This window comes from Miniopterus schreibersii (genome assembly GCF_964146895.1).
Source record: "Miniopterus schreibersii genome assembly, chromosome: 1".
NCBI lineage: Eukaryota > Metazoa > Chordata > Mammalia > Chiroptera > Miniopteridae > Miniopterus > Miniopterus schreibersii.
The window spans coordinates 83,099,914-83,114,721 of NC_138101.1; the positions used below are offsets into that span (position 1 = coordinate 83,099,914).

At 36.4% G+C, this 14,808-nt stretch overlaps 1 pseudogene across 1 annotated transcript; it reads right to left on the reverse strand.

Annotated features, from left to right (window-relative positions):
• Window positions 1–9,117: 9,117 nt before the first annotated feature.
• LOC308567312 (mitochondrial outer membrane protein SLC25A46 pseudogene) lies at window positions 9,118–11,281 on the reverse strand (annotated as a pseudogene). Its single transcript has 3 exons — window positions 11,219–11,281; window positions 9,883–10,217; window positions 9,118–9,752 (listed from the first exon to the last, which is right to left on the reverse strand). The product of its transcript is annotated as a mitochondrial outer membrane protein SLC25A46 pseudogene (transcript).
• Window positions 11,282–14,808: the final 3,527 nt, after the last annotated feature.

Genomic DNA, 14,808 nt, shown 5'->3' on the forward strand with positions numbered 1-14,808 from the left:
AGAGAGAGCAAGGCCGACGGTACAAATGATGCAAAGTGAAGGTCTCGGGAGGAAGGAGAGGATGGTATTCGAAGCATAGTGTAAGGGTCCATGAATATGAGGAGGGATGGCTTGTCATCCAAGACTGAAAGAAAGATGGAATCTCTAAGAAGGAACAAATAGTTGCCATTCAACCTGCATTTTAACTTGTAGGACTGCATGTTTGTTTTAAGTAACCTTGGCTGCTTCTGGCTTTGGAAGCTAACAATTGCTGCCACTTGTTTTCCCTTTGGGCAAAAGTCTGGATCTTTCCCGTAGTCACTCACATGGAACACTATTTCAAAATATTTGTATTTTTTAAGAAATTACAGGAGAAATAACACATGTGTGAAAAGGAATATAAGTGTTGTATTGTTTAGGCCTACACTCTGATAAATTCCAGTCACAGGTATTTTAGCTATCCTAGCTGCTCCTGTATTTAGTTTCTTGCCCAGTTTATCCTGCTTCTCCTGCCATTTTCAGGCCCAGATTCAGGCTGTTATATTTGCTAATACTAGTGAATTTTTGACCAAAGGTCCTCTCACTAAGGAAGATGAAGTCAGGATCATGAGGATGTCACCTTGCTCCTTATTGCCATTTCTAATTCTGGTGAGGAAGACAAATCATTGAGGCTACAGGGAAAGATTTGTGTGTGCATTTTCTGAGCCAGGAGTGTGTCTTATTTATCTTTATATCCTCATTATCCATTTATTCATTTAATAAATATTTATTAAGAGTACACTATTTTCCAGGCAAAATGCCATAGGCTAGGGATGAGGGGATAAACACACAGAGCTTTTAGTATAATGGAAGAGACATATATTAAGTGGCCACACAAATAACTATATATATAATTACAAAAGGTAGCACATGCCCTGAAAGAAAAATGAAGGGTTGTATGAAATATTTAAAAAGAATGAGCTGCCTGAATTTCTGGAATAGGAGGGCCTCCCTGGGAAAGTGCTGAGACCTGAAGCGTGAGTAGGAGTTCTACAGGCAAAATGTGAGGCAAAGAGCATTCTAGGAAGAAGGAACAGCCACTGAGAAGGACTTGAGGCAGGAAAGCTTGGTCATCTCTAGGGAATAAAGGAAAGTAGTGTAAGAAAATCTAGTGAGAAAAGAAGGACTTGAAGAGGTAAACTCTGTTAAAATGTTTAGATTTTATTCTAGGTGCAATTATAAACCAGTGAAAGGCCTAAGGCAAGGCAATGACATAACCTAGATTGTGTTTTTAAAAGATTACTCTGGCCGTTAAGTGCAGAAGGAATGGAAAGGAACAAAGTAGAATTGGGGAGTCCTCTTTGGAGGCTAGATTAGCTAACCAAGTGGAAAGATACGGTGGCTTAGATTAGAGTTGGCCATGGAGATTGAGAGAAGAGCACTGTTGGAGTAGATTTTCAGAGAAACTCTAGTATTGCATCACACTTGTTTTATTATTTTACTGTATGTCTTAGATAAAACAATAAGAAAAATAAAGGGCACAGGAATTGGAAAGTAAGGACTCTAAAAAATTTTTCAATATTTGCAGATGACATACCTAGAGACACCAGAAAACCAACAGTAAAATTAGAAATAATGTGAGAGTTTAGTAAGTTATCTAATCACAATAGTTAATTTAAAAGTGAACAGAGGGAGAATTGAATACCGGAGAGAGGTGATGAATAGAAAGTGGAAGAATATCAGTTAAAAAAAGAAAAAAGAAAAAAATGAGAGAAAAAAAGCAAAAAGGGAGAAAAAAGAGAAGGAAAGAAGAAAGAGGCAAAGACAAAAACTGCTGTGCTTGAATTAGAGGATGTAAAGTTGCTGGAAGGGGGCAAACGTTGGTTAGTGTTATTGATATGACACAGTTCCTGATCTAGGTGTGTTCCTGATCTAGGTGTGTTCCTGATCTAGGTGTGTTCCTGATTTAGGTGTGGCTCATGAAGTGGAAAAGGAGAAGTCACCCAAGAAGAGACACCCAAGGAGTGGAATAACTAGTTGATGGGTCACCTAAGCTTGTGTTGAAGTGACTCAAGATTGTGACAGGAGCTGAGGTGAAGGAAGCCGAGCCAACCACTGAGTCGTTCATGAGCGAGGGGCCGTAGATGATTGCTTGGGGAGGAGGGAAGGGGGGTCTAAGCAGATGGGTGATTCTCCAAGGAGCAGTCATTTTATAAAAGGGAGAGGAAATAATGTGCTGGGAGCGGCATAGAGAGGAGGGAGATGTTCAGGTGGGTCTTCTGTTCAAGACGACTGCAAGAGACGCGGTATCCCTATGGGACATTTATGGCCCAATCATGGCAAGTCATTGAAATGGTTATTTGGAGAACATGATTAAAACAGAGGACAATTTGCTCATTTTAGATCAGAATTTTGAAGAGCACCCGACCAAGTATCAGAGCACAGTAGGTGCTCAATACATATTTATTGATTGAATTAGTAAAGCCAACCAACTAATGATAAACGTAGAGAAACCTGTGTGATCCCTAGCCTATAACCAACCTGATTTACATGTTACTATAAAGCGGGCTATTTGATTCAGGCTGTGTCTGCTCTGTCTTCTTTATTTTAAAACTCCATTCAGGCATCATGAAGATCCTCAACTCTCAGTCAGAGAAATACTTTTTCTTGGAATTCTTTTTTCCTACATACAGGAGGGTTGTAGTCAAAGAATATAGATTTCCTCCACCTTATCTTATAATTATTATTCTTAGAATGAAGTTCAGTCTGATTCTTATGTGTCTGTCAAGTTGAAATGATCAAATGCCTTCAACAAGCACCTCATTGCAGAGCCTCCATACTTATCTACTTTTTAATTTTCTCTTCTAACACCCTGAAACACTCTTATAAACACATTTTTAAAGTTGTATCTTAGTCTTCAGACTTAGTAATATACTTTGTTTTCCCACATGTGACAGTATATAACATTCCATAAGTCCTATGAAAGTATTACTAGCTATAAATACTTAAAAATCCACCAATGCAGTGTATTTTCCTGAGGGGAAGTATGACCATCTAAGGTTAATGAACCTTTGCTTTATCTTGAGGTAGCAGCTCATCAAAATAATAGTTAACTTTAAAAAAAAAAAAAAAGACCACGGCTTATGTTGTGCCTTAATCACAATCTTCTAAATTCTAATTTTGTTTTTATTACCTACTGCCTTGACCCTCTGTTTCTTAAGCAAAATGTGCATTATTTTTAGTGAAGACATTTATAATTTACTTTAAAAGTTTTAAGTGGCTTACTGAGGTATAAATGCCATACAATAAACTATATATAGTTAGAGTGTATAATTAGATATCTAAGAATCCATGACCACAATCAAGATAATGAACTTGGCCATCACCTCTAAAAGTTTCTTCCTGTGTCTTTCTCATTTATTCTCTCTTCCTTGCACTGCATTGCTAGAAAACCACTGATCTGCTTTTTGTCATTATGGGTTAATTTTGCATTTCCTAGAATTTTATATAAATAAAATAATACAGTAGGTACTCTTCTGTGGCTTCTTTCACACAGCATAATTATTTTGAGATTCATCCATGTTGCTGGTTATATCAATAGTTCATTCCTTTGTGTGCTGGGTGGTATTCCATTGTATGGATAGGCTACAGTTTATTTATCTATTCATCTGTTAATGGACATGTGAGTTGTTTCCAGTTTGGGTTTTGACAAATAGAGCTGCTGTGAACATTCATGTACAAGTCTTTTTATGCATACACTCTTTCCTTTTTCTTGGGTAAATGTCTAAGAGAAGAATTGCAGTCATATGGTAGATAAATGTTTAACTTTTCAAGAAACTTTCATTTCAAATGTTTAACTTTTTAAGAAACTTTCACTGTTTTCAAAAGTGATTGTAACATTTCACTTTCCCACCAGTAGTAAGTAAATGTGAGTTTCATTTCTTCCAAGTCCTTGTCAGCACTTAGTGTGGTTAGTCTTTTTAATTTTAGCAATTCTAAGGTGCACAGTGTTTCTCCTGGGGGCTCTATGTTTCATTTCTCTACCGACTAATGATGTTGGGTATCTGATCATGTGGCTGTTTGTCATCGACATATCTTCTTTGTTGAAGTGTCTATTTAAATCATTTCCATTTTTTGTTAGGTTGACAACTTAGTAAAAGTATTGTGTTTTGAAAGTTCTTTACACATTCAGGACGTGAGTTGTTCAACAGATAAGTAATTTACAAATATTGTGTTTTCTCTCACTCTGTGGATTATCTTAACAGTATCTTTTAAGGAGCAAAGTTCTTAATTTTAATGATGCCCAAATTATCAATTTTTTATTTTATGAATTGTGCTTTTGGTGTTATATCTAAGAAACTCTGCCTAACTTAAGATCACAAAAATTTTCTCCTAGATTTTTTAGTTTTAGGTTTTACATTTAGGTCTATGATCCATTTTGAGATCAGTTTTGTAGAAGTGTAAGGAACAGATCGAAGTTTTTTGTTCATTTTTGATTTGCACATGAATAGCCAAGTGTTCCAGCGCCATTTATTGTAAAGATTACCCTTTATTTAATCAAATGCCTTTACATCATTGTCAAAAATCATAGGCTATGTATGTGTGGACTTATTTCTGAAGACTCTATTCCTCTCTATTAATCTACTTATATATGTTGATGCTGATAACACTGTTTTGATTACTGTAGCCTTATAATGAATGAGACTTCTAAAAAATTTTTAAATTAAATTTATTGGGGTGACATTGGTTAATAAAAGTATATAGGTTTCAAGTGTACAATTCTATGATACATCATCCGTATACTGCATTGTGTGTTTACCAACCAAAGCCAAACAAATCTTCCATCACCCCTTTCCCTCTGGTAACCACCATACTGTATCTATCAGTTTTTCTTTATTTGTCTTGTTTGTTCATTTGTTGTTTTCAGTTTTACATCCCACATATGAGTGAAATCATTTGGTTCTTGACTTTTTCTGTCTCACTTATTTCACTTAGCATGATATTCTCAAGATCCATCCATGTGGTCATAAATGGCAGTATTTCACCTTTTCTTATGGCTGAGTAGCATTCCATTGTACATGTGCACCATATCCTCTTTAGAAATGTGTTATTTAATTTTAAAATATTTGGAGATTTTTCAGACGTAGGTCTATATTGTTATTTTTAAAACAGCTTTATTGATATATAATTTATATATAAATTGCACCCATTTAAAATGTAAAGTTAAATGTCTTTGATATAGTCACAGAGTTGTATAACTGCCCTCACAATCTAATTTTAGAACATTTTCATCACTCCTCAAAGAATTAGCAGTCATTCCCCATTCCTTCCCTGACTCCCTTCCTACCTCTGTAGCATAAACCAACCACTAATCTACTTTCTTTCTGTTGGATTTGCTTATTTTGTACATTTCATATAAATGGAATCATATAATACCTGGTCTTTGTGATTGGCTTCTTTCTAGTAGCATAAAAAGAAAAAGTGAGGTGATGAAAACAATACAGAGATGAAAAGGGAGTTGGCCGTTGGCATCCTACCCATATCCCATTACCCTTGCTCTCTATATCTCTTCTCTATGAACCTGTGATTTCTGCGAATACCTGTGATACTGTCTGAAGTCTTTTTTTTTTTTTTTAACCAAAGCAGTATGCTTACCCCACAATCAAATTGAGAAGTGTCGGGTGTTTGTGTTAATGCCCCTAAGAAACAACCTACAACCAGGGACAGACAGGAAGTTGTGGATAAACACCCTCATTTCTTTTCCTGTCGGAAACTCTGAGACACATTCTACAATGTCCCAAAGACTTCCCCAGTAAGTTTTAGCTCCCTGCCCACAGTGCTCACTTGCTTAATAATGTTATTGGATTCCTTCCCTTTGGTGTCTTACTTCCCCATTCCTCTATTAGTGTTTCCTGGAATTGCCTCTCAAATAAATTACTTATACTTCTGAGCCTGCTTCTATGTTATGAAACCATGCCTCATAATTTAGGAACAAATTGAAAGCCAAAACAACTCTGCTACAAAACCATTTAAAAAATCAGAGTCTGCAGATTAAAAAACAAAAAAGACAAATAAAGCAATTTAAAAAGAAGATATTTGGAGGACAAAGGCTAATTAGAATAAAGGTAATTGATGCCCTGGAATTAGAGCCACTAACAAATGGATCAGAAATTGTATTTAAAAATCAATAGAAGATAATTTTCCTGATTAGAAGGAATTAATCTAGAACATCTTGTTCCTGGGAGGGTGGGGGCGGAGAGAATGATGTAGGAATAGCTGCACTGAGATATATCCTAGTGGCTTTTGAATTTTACTGATTAAGACAAACTTCTTTACCTATCCAGGCAAATACTAATTGTTTACCAGGAAAAAAAATATGGATAGCCTCAGAGTTCTCTAAGAATTATTCAGTGTTTGCAAAGGGCTGAGAAAAAGAAGGTGAGATCCAAAAATGTTTTTCTCAGTCAAGCTGACATTTAAATATGAAGACAATCTCAATTATAAATGAACCCACGACCCACATGACCTTTTGGAAAAAATAAGAAAACTCAAAGCCAATAAACCATGAAGTAAAGAAAGAAGCCACAATAAAAAGACTGGTGACAAGAACTTGATTAATTTAAATATAGGTTGAAACTAAGCAATTATGGAAAATGTGGTCATAGAATACTAATCTATAAACCTTGGCAATGTAAAAAATGGTGATATAACAATAGAAATCAAGCATGGAGGAGGAGGGAGAAAGTGTGAAGAGGTTTATGTGTAATAATTTCTTTGATATTCCTCTGTAACTGGGACTCAACAGATGTAGTATGAAGTTGCTAAATCAAGAAATGGGGAGTTAATGAGAGTAAATAAAGCTAGAACGATTGCAGCAAAACAAGACCCCCAAATCAGATAATAAACCTTCCAAATTATCCAAAGAAACACATACACACACACTTGTAAAACCAAATACAGAAAAGGCCATACATATAACAATTGATAGTAATATAAAACTTATAAAATGGAATAATAAATACTAAACATATCCCTTATATATGTATATATGTATAAATGCGAATATTTAAGTGAGAATAAGTTTACCCATTAAAAAGAGTCACAGAATAAATAAAAGAAAAAACTCAAAGCCCAACCATACATTTAGAAGAATGAAATATAGTACAATTATGAAAAAGAGGTGATTCTTTGATGACAGCATAACAGACAAGCAGGTAAACCACTGGCTAGCGTAATAATCAAATTGAAGATAAAGGGAAAAAGGACAAATACACAAAATTAGAAATAAAAAGGGGAAATAACTATTAATATAGAAGGAATGAAAAGATCCTAAAAAATACATGTGAAAATATTGAATAGAAGCAAAGATAGATAAATCTAAACAGACAAGTAACAGCGGAAGCAAATGAAAAAGTTATCGAACAGCATCCTCCTTAAAATCTCTAGGCCCACATGGTTTTACAGTTAATTGTTTAAAATAGTTAAGAAACAGATAACTTGTTAGTGGGAAGGCTTCTAGTTTCATTCATATCATTAAGTACGATGTTTGTTGTCAGTTTTTGGTATATCTTCTTTATCAATTTGAGAAATCCTCTATTTTTAATTTGCTCAGAGATTTTATCATAAATGGGGGTTGGATTTTGTCAGGTGCTTTTTGTGCATCTGTTGATATGATCATGTGAATTTTCTTTTTAGCCTGTTGACGTGATGGATACATTCATCCATTTTCAAACACTGAACCAGCTTTGCATGCCTGTGATAAATCGCATTTGGTTGTGATGTCTAATTTTTTTTACACATGGTTAGAATCTATTTGATGATATTTTGTTGAGGATTTTTGCATCGGTATTCATGAGAGATATTAGTCTGTAATTTCCTTTTCTTGTTATGTCTTTGTCTGGTTTGGGTATTAGAGTAATGCTAGCCTCGTAGAATAAGTTAGGAAGTATTCCCTCTGCTTTGATTTTCTGCAAGAGATTATGGAGAATTGAACAATTTATTCCTTGAATGTTTTGAGGAATTCACCAGTGAACTCATCTGGGCCTGGTACTTTCTGATTTGGCAAGTCAGTCAATTATTAATTCAATTATTAATTCAATTTCATTAATAGATATTGGCCTATTCAGAGTGTCTTTTTCTTCTTGTATGAGTTTTGGTAAGTTGCATCATTCAAGGTTTTGACCCATTTCATCTATGTTATCAAATTTGCAGCCACATAATTGTTCATAATATTTTTAATTATCTTTTTTTTTAGTACACAATTTGTAAATTTGGGAACAGTAATAGTTGTCATGATTATTTTATTTTCTATATTAAGAGTAGCTCGAAAAGCAGCCTGATGATTCACATAACTAGGTAAGCAAATCAAGCTTTATAAACATATAACAAATATTAAGTTGCTGGCATTCAAATGCTGGATTTGGATGTGGATATGTATGCTGTTTCTTTAAATCTTTGGGTACCTTGGCTTTTAATATTTTATTTTGATATTCAAGCAGAAAGTGCATGACTTCATTTTATGCAATAAGCTGATCTAATAGTGGAAAATTTGTAGGGATAAAGGAAATTCCAAGTTTTTTGTGTGTACATAAATGGCTTTATATAATAAATATGCAGCCGTTAATACATTGTACAGGAACAATACAACTTAAAACTTCAACTCCTGATCACAGATTACCAAATCTAATCCTTCTCATCATTATCATTGGTGACATAATTTATTTGCTTAAAGGTAAATATATCCTCGATACTATACAGTGTAGTAAGGGTGACATACCAATATCAATCAAGAAGGTGAAATAAACTTGTAATAAATGTTAAAGTCAGACGGAATAAATTCACTCTGTGAAACTTTGTTTTATGTTTGCTGACAAATTTTTTGCTTATGCCCAATATTGTTTTTAGTTCAGCATGTGTGTAATACTAGCTGGAATTTAACTCATGCGTGTTATTTTTATTGAGTTTTCAAATTTGGAATGCTTTTGATCCAAACTAGATGCCTTAAAAAAAAAAAAAAAAAAAGTCAATATAATCAGAGTGGGCTTTTTCTACCAGTTTCACTCTCTGATCCATTTTTACCCCACTATTGACTTTTATCCCTCATAATTTCATAGCAACATGTCCAGATCATGTCTTTTAGACTAATTGGGAACTTCAATCTCAAACGCTATTTTGAAGATGTGTAGAGGAAATAATTTTGGTAACCTGTAAGACAGATGCATGCAGTGTGTACTGTATTATAACAGCACCCAATCCTTTATAAAAAACAAGCGTTCCTTCCTCCTGCTTTATGGTATTGATACAGTTTCTCATTCCCTCATCCTGTGTATTAATTAGAAGCACTTCATAGCCATGGTCTGCACTGTCAATTATTGTGCGTGTTTCTTGAATGCGAAGGTGGTGCAAAACTGTTTCCAAGGGGTGAAGTATACATCAGAGCAAAGACTGGCAGCAAAGTCAGCAACGAGTTCTGGAAAATAAGCATCCAACATACTCTGCACCAGCTACTGCTCTCAGCTGGGTGGCTGTTTTAAACCTTTCTCTTTAGTAATCTTTAGGACAAACTTCTGAATGACTGAGCTGATGATGTAATGAAGAATCCCATGCAGCACCATAGGGACGATCAAGGCGAAAAGAGGAAGTAGTCATTTGCTATGAGGCACTCCCGTGCCTGTCACTCTTCCAGTGCCTTCTTTAACACATTCCAAAATTCCAGCATTATCTGGAATTATCTCACTCTGTACTGTTTCAGTGAGACTTGCTGAATAAAAAGTCATTGTTTCATATAAGTTAGGCTAACCCTATTGCCAGGCCCTGACAAGTAGGTTTTCCAGGTGAATGGAACATCACTAAGTAATAATGTGCTGGAATGCCCCACAGAGGAAGCCAGCAAGCTGCGGGGGGGGAGGGGAGGTTCCAATTCACAATGATTTCCGTAGAAGGTGTTTTCCTATCTGTTTAGGATTTCACTTATGTGTAACTTCCCTTGGTAAAGGTGTGAGTTTACCGATTATTCCTTCTACTCCAAGTGTAACTCCCTGGACAATAAATGTACGTCCCATTCCTTTCTTACAGGCCCTTGGTCCCTGAGTTTTGTTGAAGTCCTACGTAATATTGATGACTGTAAATGGAGTGAGATGATAATGCCGAACATGGTAATTAACCTGACATTGGTGCCGCCAAGTTAATTGTCATCAGTACAGTATATTTTCTGTAAAGAGACTTTCAAGTCCAATACCAAATCCAGCAAATCTACTCAACTGTTCACACAGCCCATCACCAAGACAGTTGTCTTTTTCAGAGGTGATCTCAGATAAAACGTGTGTGAAAAAGAGGGAGGAGGCCTACTCCAAGTACAGAGGACGCAGGGCTTCATTATCTTTTTAATGTCTATGGGATCAGTAGTGATGGCTCCTCTTTCATTCCTGACATTAATTTGTGTCTTTTCTCTTTTTTTCTTATTTAGAAAATAAGAAGTGAAAGTGGACTGAAGATTGGCTAGAAGTAAAAGTGAACTGAAGATTGGTTGGTACAGAATTCCCTAAAAGGTTCTTCTAGAAACAAACAACTCTTCCTCTCAATTCAACAAAGAAGTTATTTTAAAAAGCACTTGGCAAGTTCCTTGGCTGGAAGATCAAAAAAAGAAGTCATCGGTACAGACACTTTCTAGGCCCCAACAGAATTCCTGAAGTGTACAGAGGCTGCTGCCACCACTAGGATATGGAAAATCCAATGGGACCGGAACCATATATTAAAATTTTCATCATAATTTCTCTGGATACAGAATTCTAGATTGGTAGTATTTTTCCCCCCAATACTTTAAATATTTCGCCTCACTCTCTTGTTTGCACAGTTTTGGAAGAGAAGTCTTATATAATTCTTACCTTTGTTCCTTCATAGTAAGGTTCCCCCACCCACCTTTGATATCTTTTAAGATTTTTCTCTTCACTTTTGATTTTCCTGTAGTTTGAATGTATATGCCAAGGTATGGATATTTTGGTATTTATCCTGGCTAGTGCTTTCTGAGCTTCCTAGATCTGTGGTGTGGTGTCTATCATTAATCGTGTAAGCTCTCAGTCATTATTGTTTAAAACATTTCTTCTGTTCTCCTTTGTTCTTCTCTTTCTTATTCCCATCATGTCTTCGTTATACCTTTTGTGATTGTCCCACAGTTCTTCGATAACCTGCTCTTTCTTTTTCATTTGTTTTTCTCATTGCATTTCCATTTTGGAAGTTTCCATTAACATTTCTTCAAGCTCACTGATTCACTTTTTTCCTCAGCTGTGTCCAGTTTATTGATAAGTTCATCAAAGGCATTCTTCATTTTTGTTACAGTGTTTTTGATTTATAGTATTTCCTTTTGATTCTTTCTTTGAGTTTCCATCTTTATCCTTACATTAACCATCTGTTCTTTTCACTTTTTCCATGAGAACCCTTAGCATATTAATCTCAGTTGTTTTAAATTCACAGTCTGATCATTTCAACTTCTCTGCCATTTCTGAGTTTGGTTCTGATGCTTTCTCTGTATCTTCAAAGTTTTTTGTTGAAAGCCGGACATGATGTACTAGGTAGAAAGAACTGAGGCAAATAGGCCTTTAGGGTGAGATTTTATGTTTATCTGGCTAGGGGTGAGGCTCTGTTTAATGCTTGCTGTAGCTGTAGGTGTCAAAGGCAAAAGTTTCCTCTGATGTCTTTGTTTTTGCCTCTGTTGTTTTCCTTAGCTTTCCCTAGATATTTCTTCTTAAATAATATCTGAGATGTGCAGTTCTTCTTTTTGTATTCCCCTGTTATTATACATTATTATACGGGAGCCCTGTTGGTGAGGTGGTAAGGTATTGGGGAAGGAAAAACATTTTATAATCCTATGATTAGCTCTCAGTTTTTTAGTGAGACTGTGTTCTTGGGATGTGATCTTTACAGATGCTTCTCAGTTTTGTTTTGTTTTGCTTCCCCTGAAGGTGAGATAGGAAAGCTAGAGTGGGCTGGAATTGAGTGTTCCCCTCCCCTACCTTGGTTAAACTCTGGTCAAACTGCTCTGGAAAAATAGTTTCTCTTTAGGGCAGGCTTTGTTAGAAGAACGGAATTATCTGAGCCCATTTCAAAATGGCTACTTTTGCCAGAAGCAGGAGGAGATTTTTTCCCAATTTTCTGGAGAGAGCCAGGTAAGGGTCTTGGAGGTAAAACTCACAAAAGTGTTGGGCCCCCCCCGAACTGGATTTCCCTGCAACTTTTATCTTTCAAACTTGTCCACACTGAGCCTCTAGAGTTAATTAATTACAAATTAAGTTTCCCTATCCTAGTACCTGTTCATGTGGAAGCTGCTGCTCCTGGGCTTTATTTCAGAATGTTGTAATTCTTTGTATGTGCTTCTCTCGCTCCAATTTTGGAGAGTGTGGTTTGCCTTGTCACCCCAGTTCTCTGGTAGATCTGAGAAGAATTGTTGGTTTTTAATTTGTTCCACTTTTTTTCTTATGTGAAGTCAGGAGTGATGACTTCCAAGCTCCTTACATGCTGGACTGGAAACGGTAAGTTCCCTTTCATTTTTATGTTCTTTTATTTTAATCATACCTTATTCATATTTTAAAGAGTTTAGAATGGCCTACAAAACTGATTGTGTGTATTACTGAAATGGATATTAGATGTCAAAGCTACAAAAAGAATGAAGCATGTTTATATTGGCTATTATAGTAACTGCTTGAGCATTACATTGGACCAGGAATTCCCTGAGAGTGACATCAAAAGAGAGAAATATTATAGGTTACATAGCTATCTACCTTACTGAGTAAACATGACAGTTTTCAAGTAAATATTCTCCTGCTTCTAAATGCTTCTTCTTTTTTTTTTAAAACTAAGGACATGTTTATTACAGTATTGGGAGAACTGGTATACTTTATAGGTGAGTTTTACTAATGCCTGTTTAAATTCAGAAAATATCAATAAGATGATACAATTCAATAATCCTAGGCAGTAACTGTAAATTAATTAGTATTTTTATATGCTCCCTGAGCCTACTTTTTAGATACTTTGCTAATAAAGGATACAAACAATAAGGCAAATCTCATTTCAAGCTCTTTTTTTTTTTTCTTTTTTTTAAATTTATCTTTATTGTTGAGAGTACTACAGGTGTCCCATTTTTTTCCCCCTAATTGACCCCCTCCACTTCACTCCCACCCCCTCTCCAGGTCTTTATCCCATTATTGACTGTGTCCATGGGTTATGCATATATGCATATAACTTCTTTGGTTAATCTCTTCCCACCCTCCACCCCCCTTCCCTCTTTCCTCTGAAATATGATCATCTGTTGCATATGTCAATGTCTCTGGATCTATTTAGTTCGTCAGATTCTTTTGTTCATTAACTTCTTGTTAAAGAAGACCCTTCAACATTTCCTGTAGTGCTGGTCTGGTGGTGATGAACTCCTTTAGCTTTTCCTTGTCTGAGAAGCTCTTTATCTGACCTTCAATTCTAAATGATAGCTTTGCTATCAACCAAGAGCAATCTTGGTTGTAGTTCCATGTTTTTCATCACTTTGAATATTTCTTGCCACTCCCTTCTGGCCTGCAAGGTTTCTGTTGAGAAATCAGCTGGAAGTCGTATGGGGGCTCCCTTGTAGGTAACTAACTGCTTTTCTCTTGCTGCTTTTAAGATTCTTTCTTTGTCTTTAACCTTTGACATTTTAATTATGATGTGTCTTGGTGTGGGCCTCTTTGGGTTCCTCTTGTTTGGGACTCTGTGCTTCCTGGTCTTGTAAGTCTATTTCTTTCCCCAGGTAGGGGAAGTTTTCTGTAATTATTTTTTCAAATAGGTTTTCAATTTCTTGGTCTCTTTCTTCTCCTTCTCGCACCCCAAAAATATGAATGTTGGACCTCTTGAAGTTGTCCAGAGGCTCCTTATACTATCTTCATATTTCTGGATTCTTTTTTCTTTTTGCTCTTCTGGTTTGGTGTTTTCTGTTTCCTCATGTTACAAATTGCTGATTTGATTCTCAGCATCCTCTACTCTACTGTTGATTCCCTGTAAATTATTCTTCATTTCAGTTCATATAGCCTTCATTTCAAATTGGTACTTTATTATGTCATCGATTTTCTCAGTTATTTCCCTAACAGTCTGCTTAAACATCCTTATAAACAAAATTCTGAACTCTGTATCTGTTAGCTTGCTTGGATCTATTTCATTTAGTTCCTCTTCTAGAGATTTCTTCTGTTCTTTCCTTTGTGACATGTTTCTTTGCCTCCACATTTTGGCTCCTTCCAGGTGTTTGTTTCTATGTATTAGGTAGAGCTGCCATGTCCCCTGGAATTTGTAGAGTGGCTTTGTGTAGTAGGTGTCCTGTAGGGTCCAGTGGCTCAGCCTCCCCAGTCACCTGAGCTGGGCCTTCTAGGTGCTCCCCTGTGTGGGCTGTGTGCACTGTCCTGTTGTAGTTGAGCCTTAATTGCTGTTGGCATCACTGGGAGGAATTGACCCCCAGGCCAATCAGCTGTGAGGACCAGTTGCAACTACAGCCAAAGAGCTGCTGTGCTGGAGACACCCTTATGGAGCAGGATTTACTTCAGTGGGGCTTTGGTGTTCACCAAATGCACCCCTTGAGTGTGTTACTCATGGATGTGGTAGGGTTGTAATCCAGTGTGGTTGAATCTGACAACCAAGTGCACTGTCTCTGGGACCTCCCAGGAGGTGCAAAGTACCTCAGCCTCTGCCAGTACCTTGCCCAGGACCACCCAGCATGTGCTACACAGCAAACAGTTGGTTGCTACTTGTGCTGGGCTTGGAGGTGTCCAGGAGAGGCCAAGCTATGAGCCAGTGCAGGCTGTTGCTATTGCCAGGCCTGGGGCCGCTTATCAAGCTGTATGG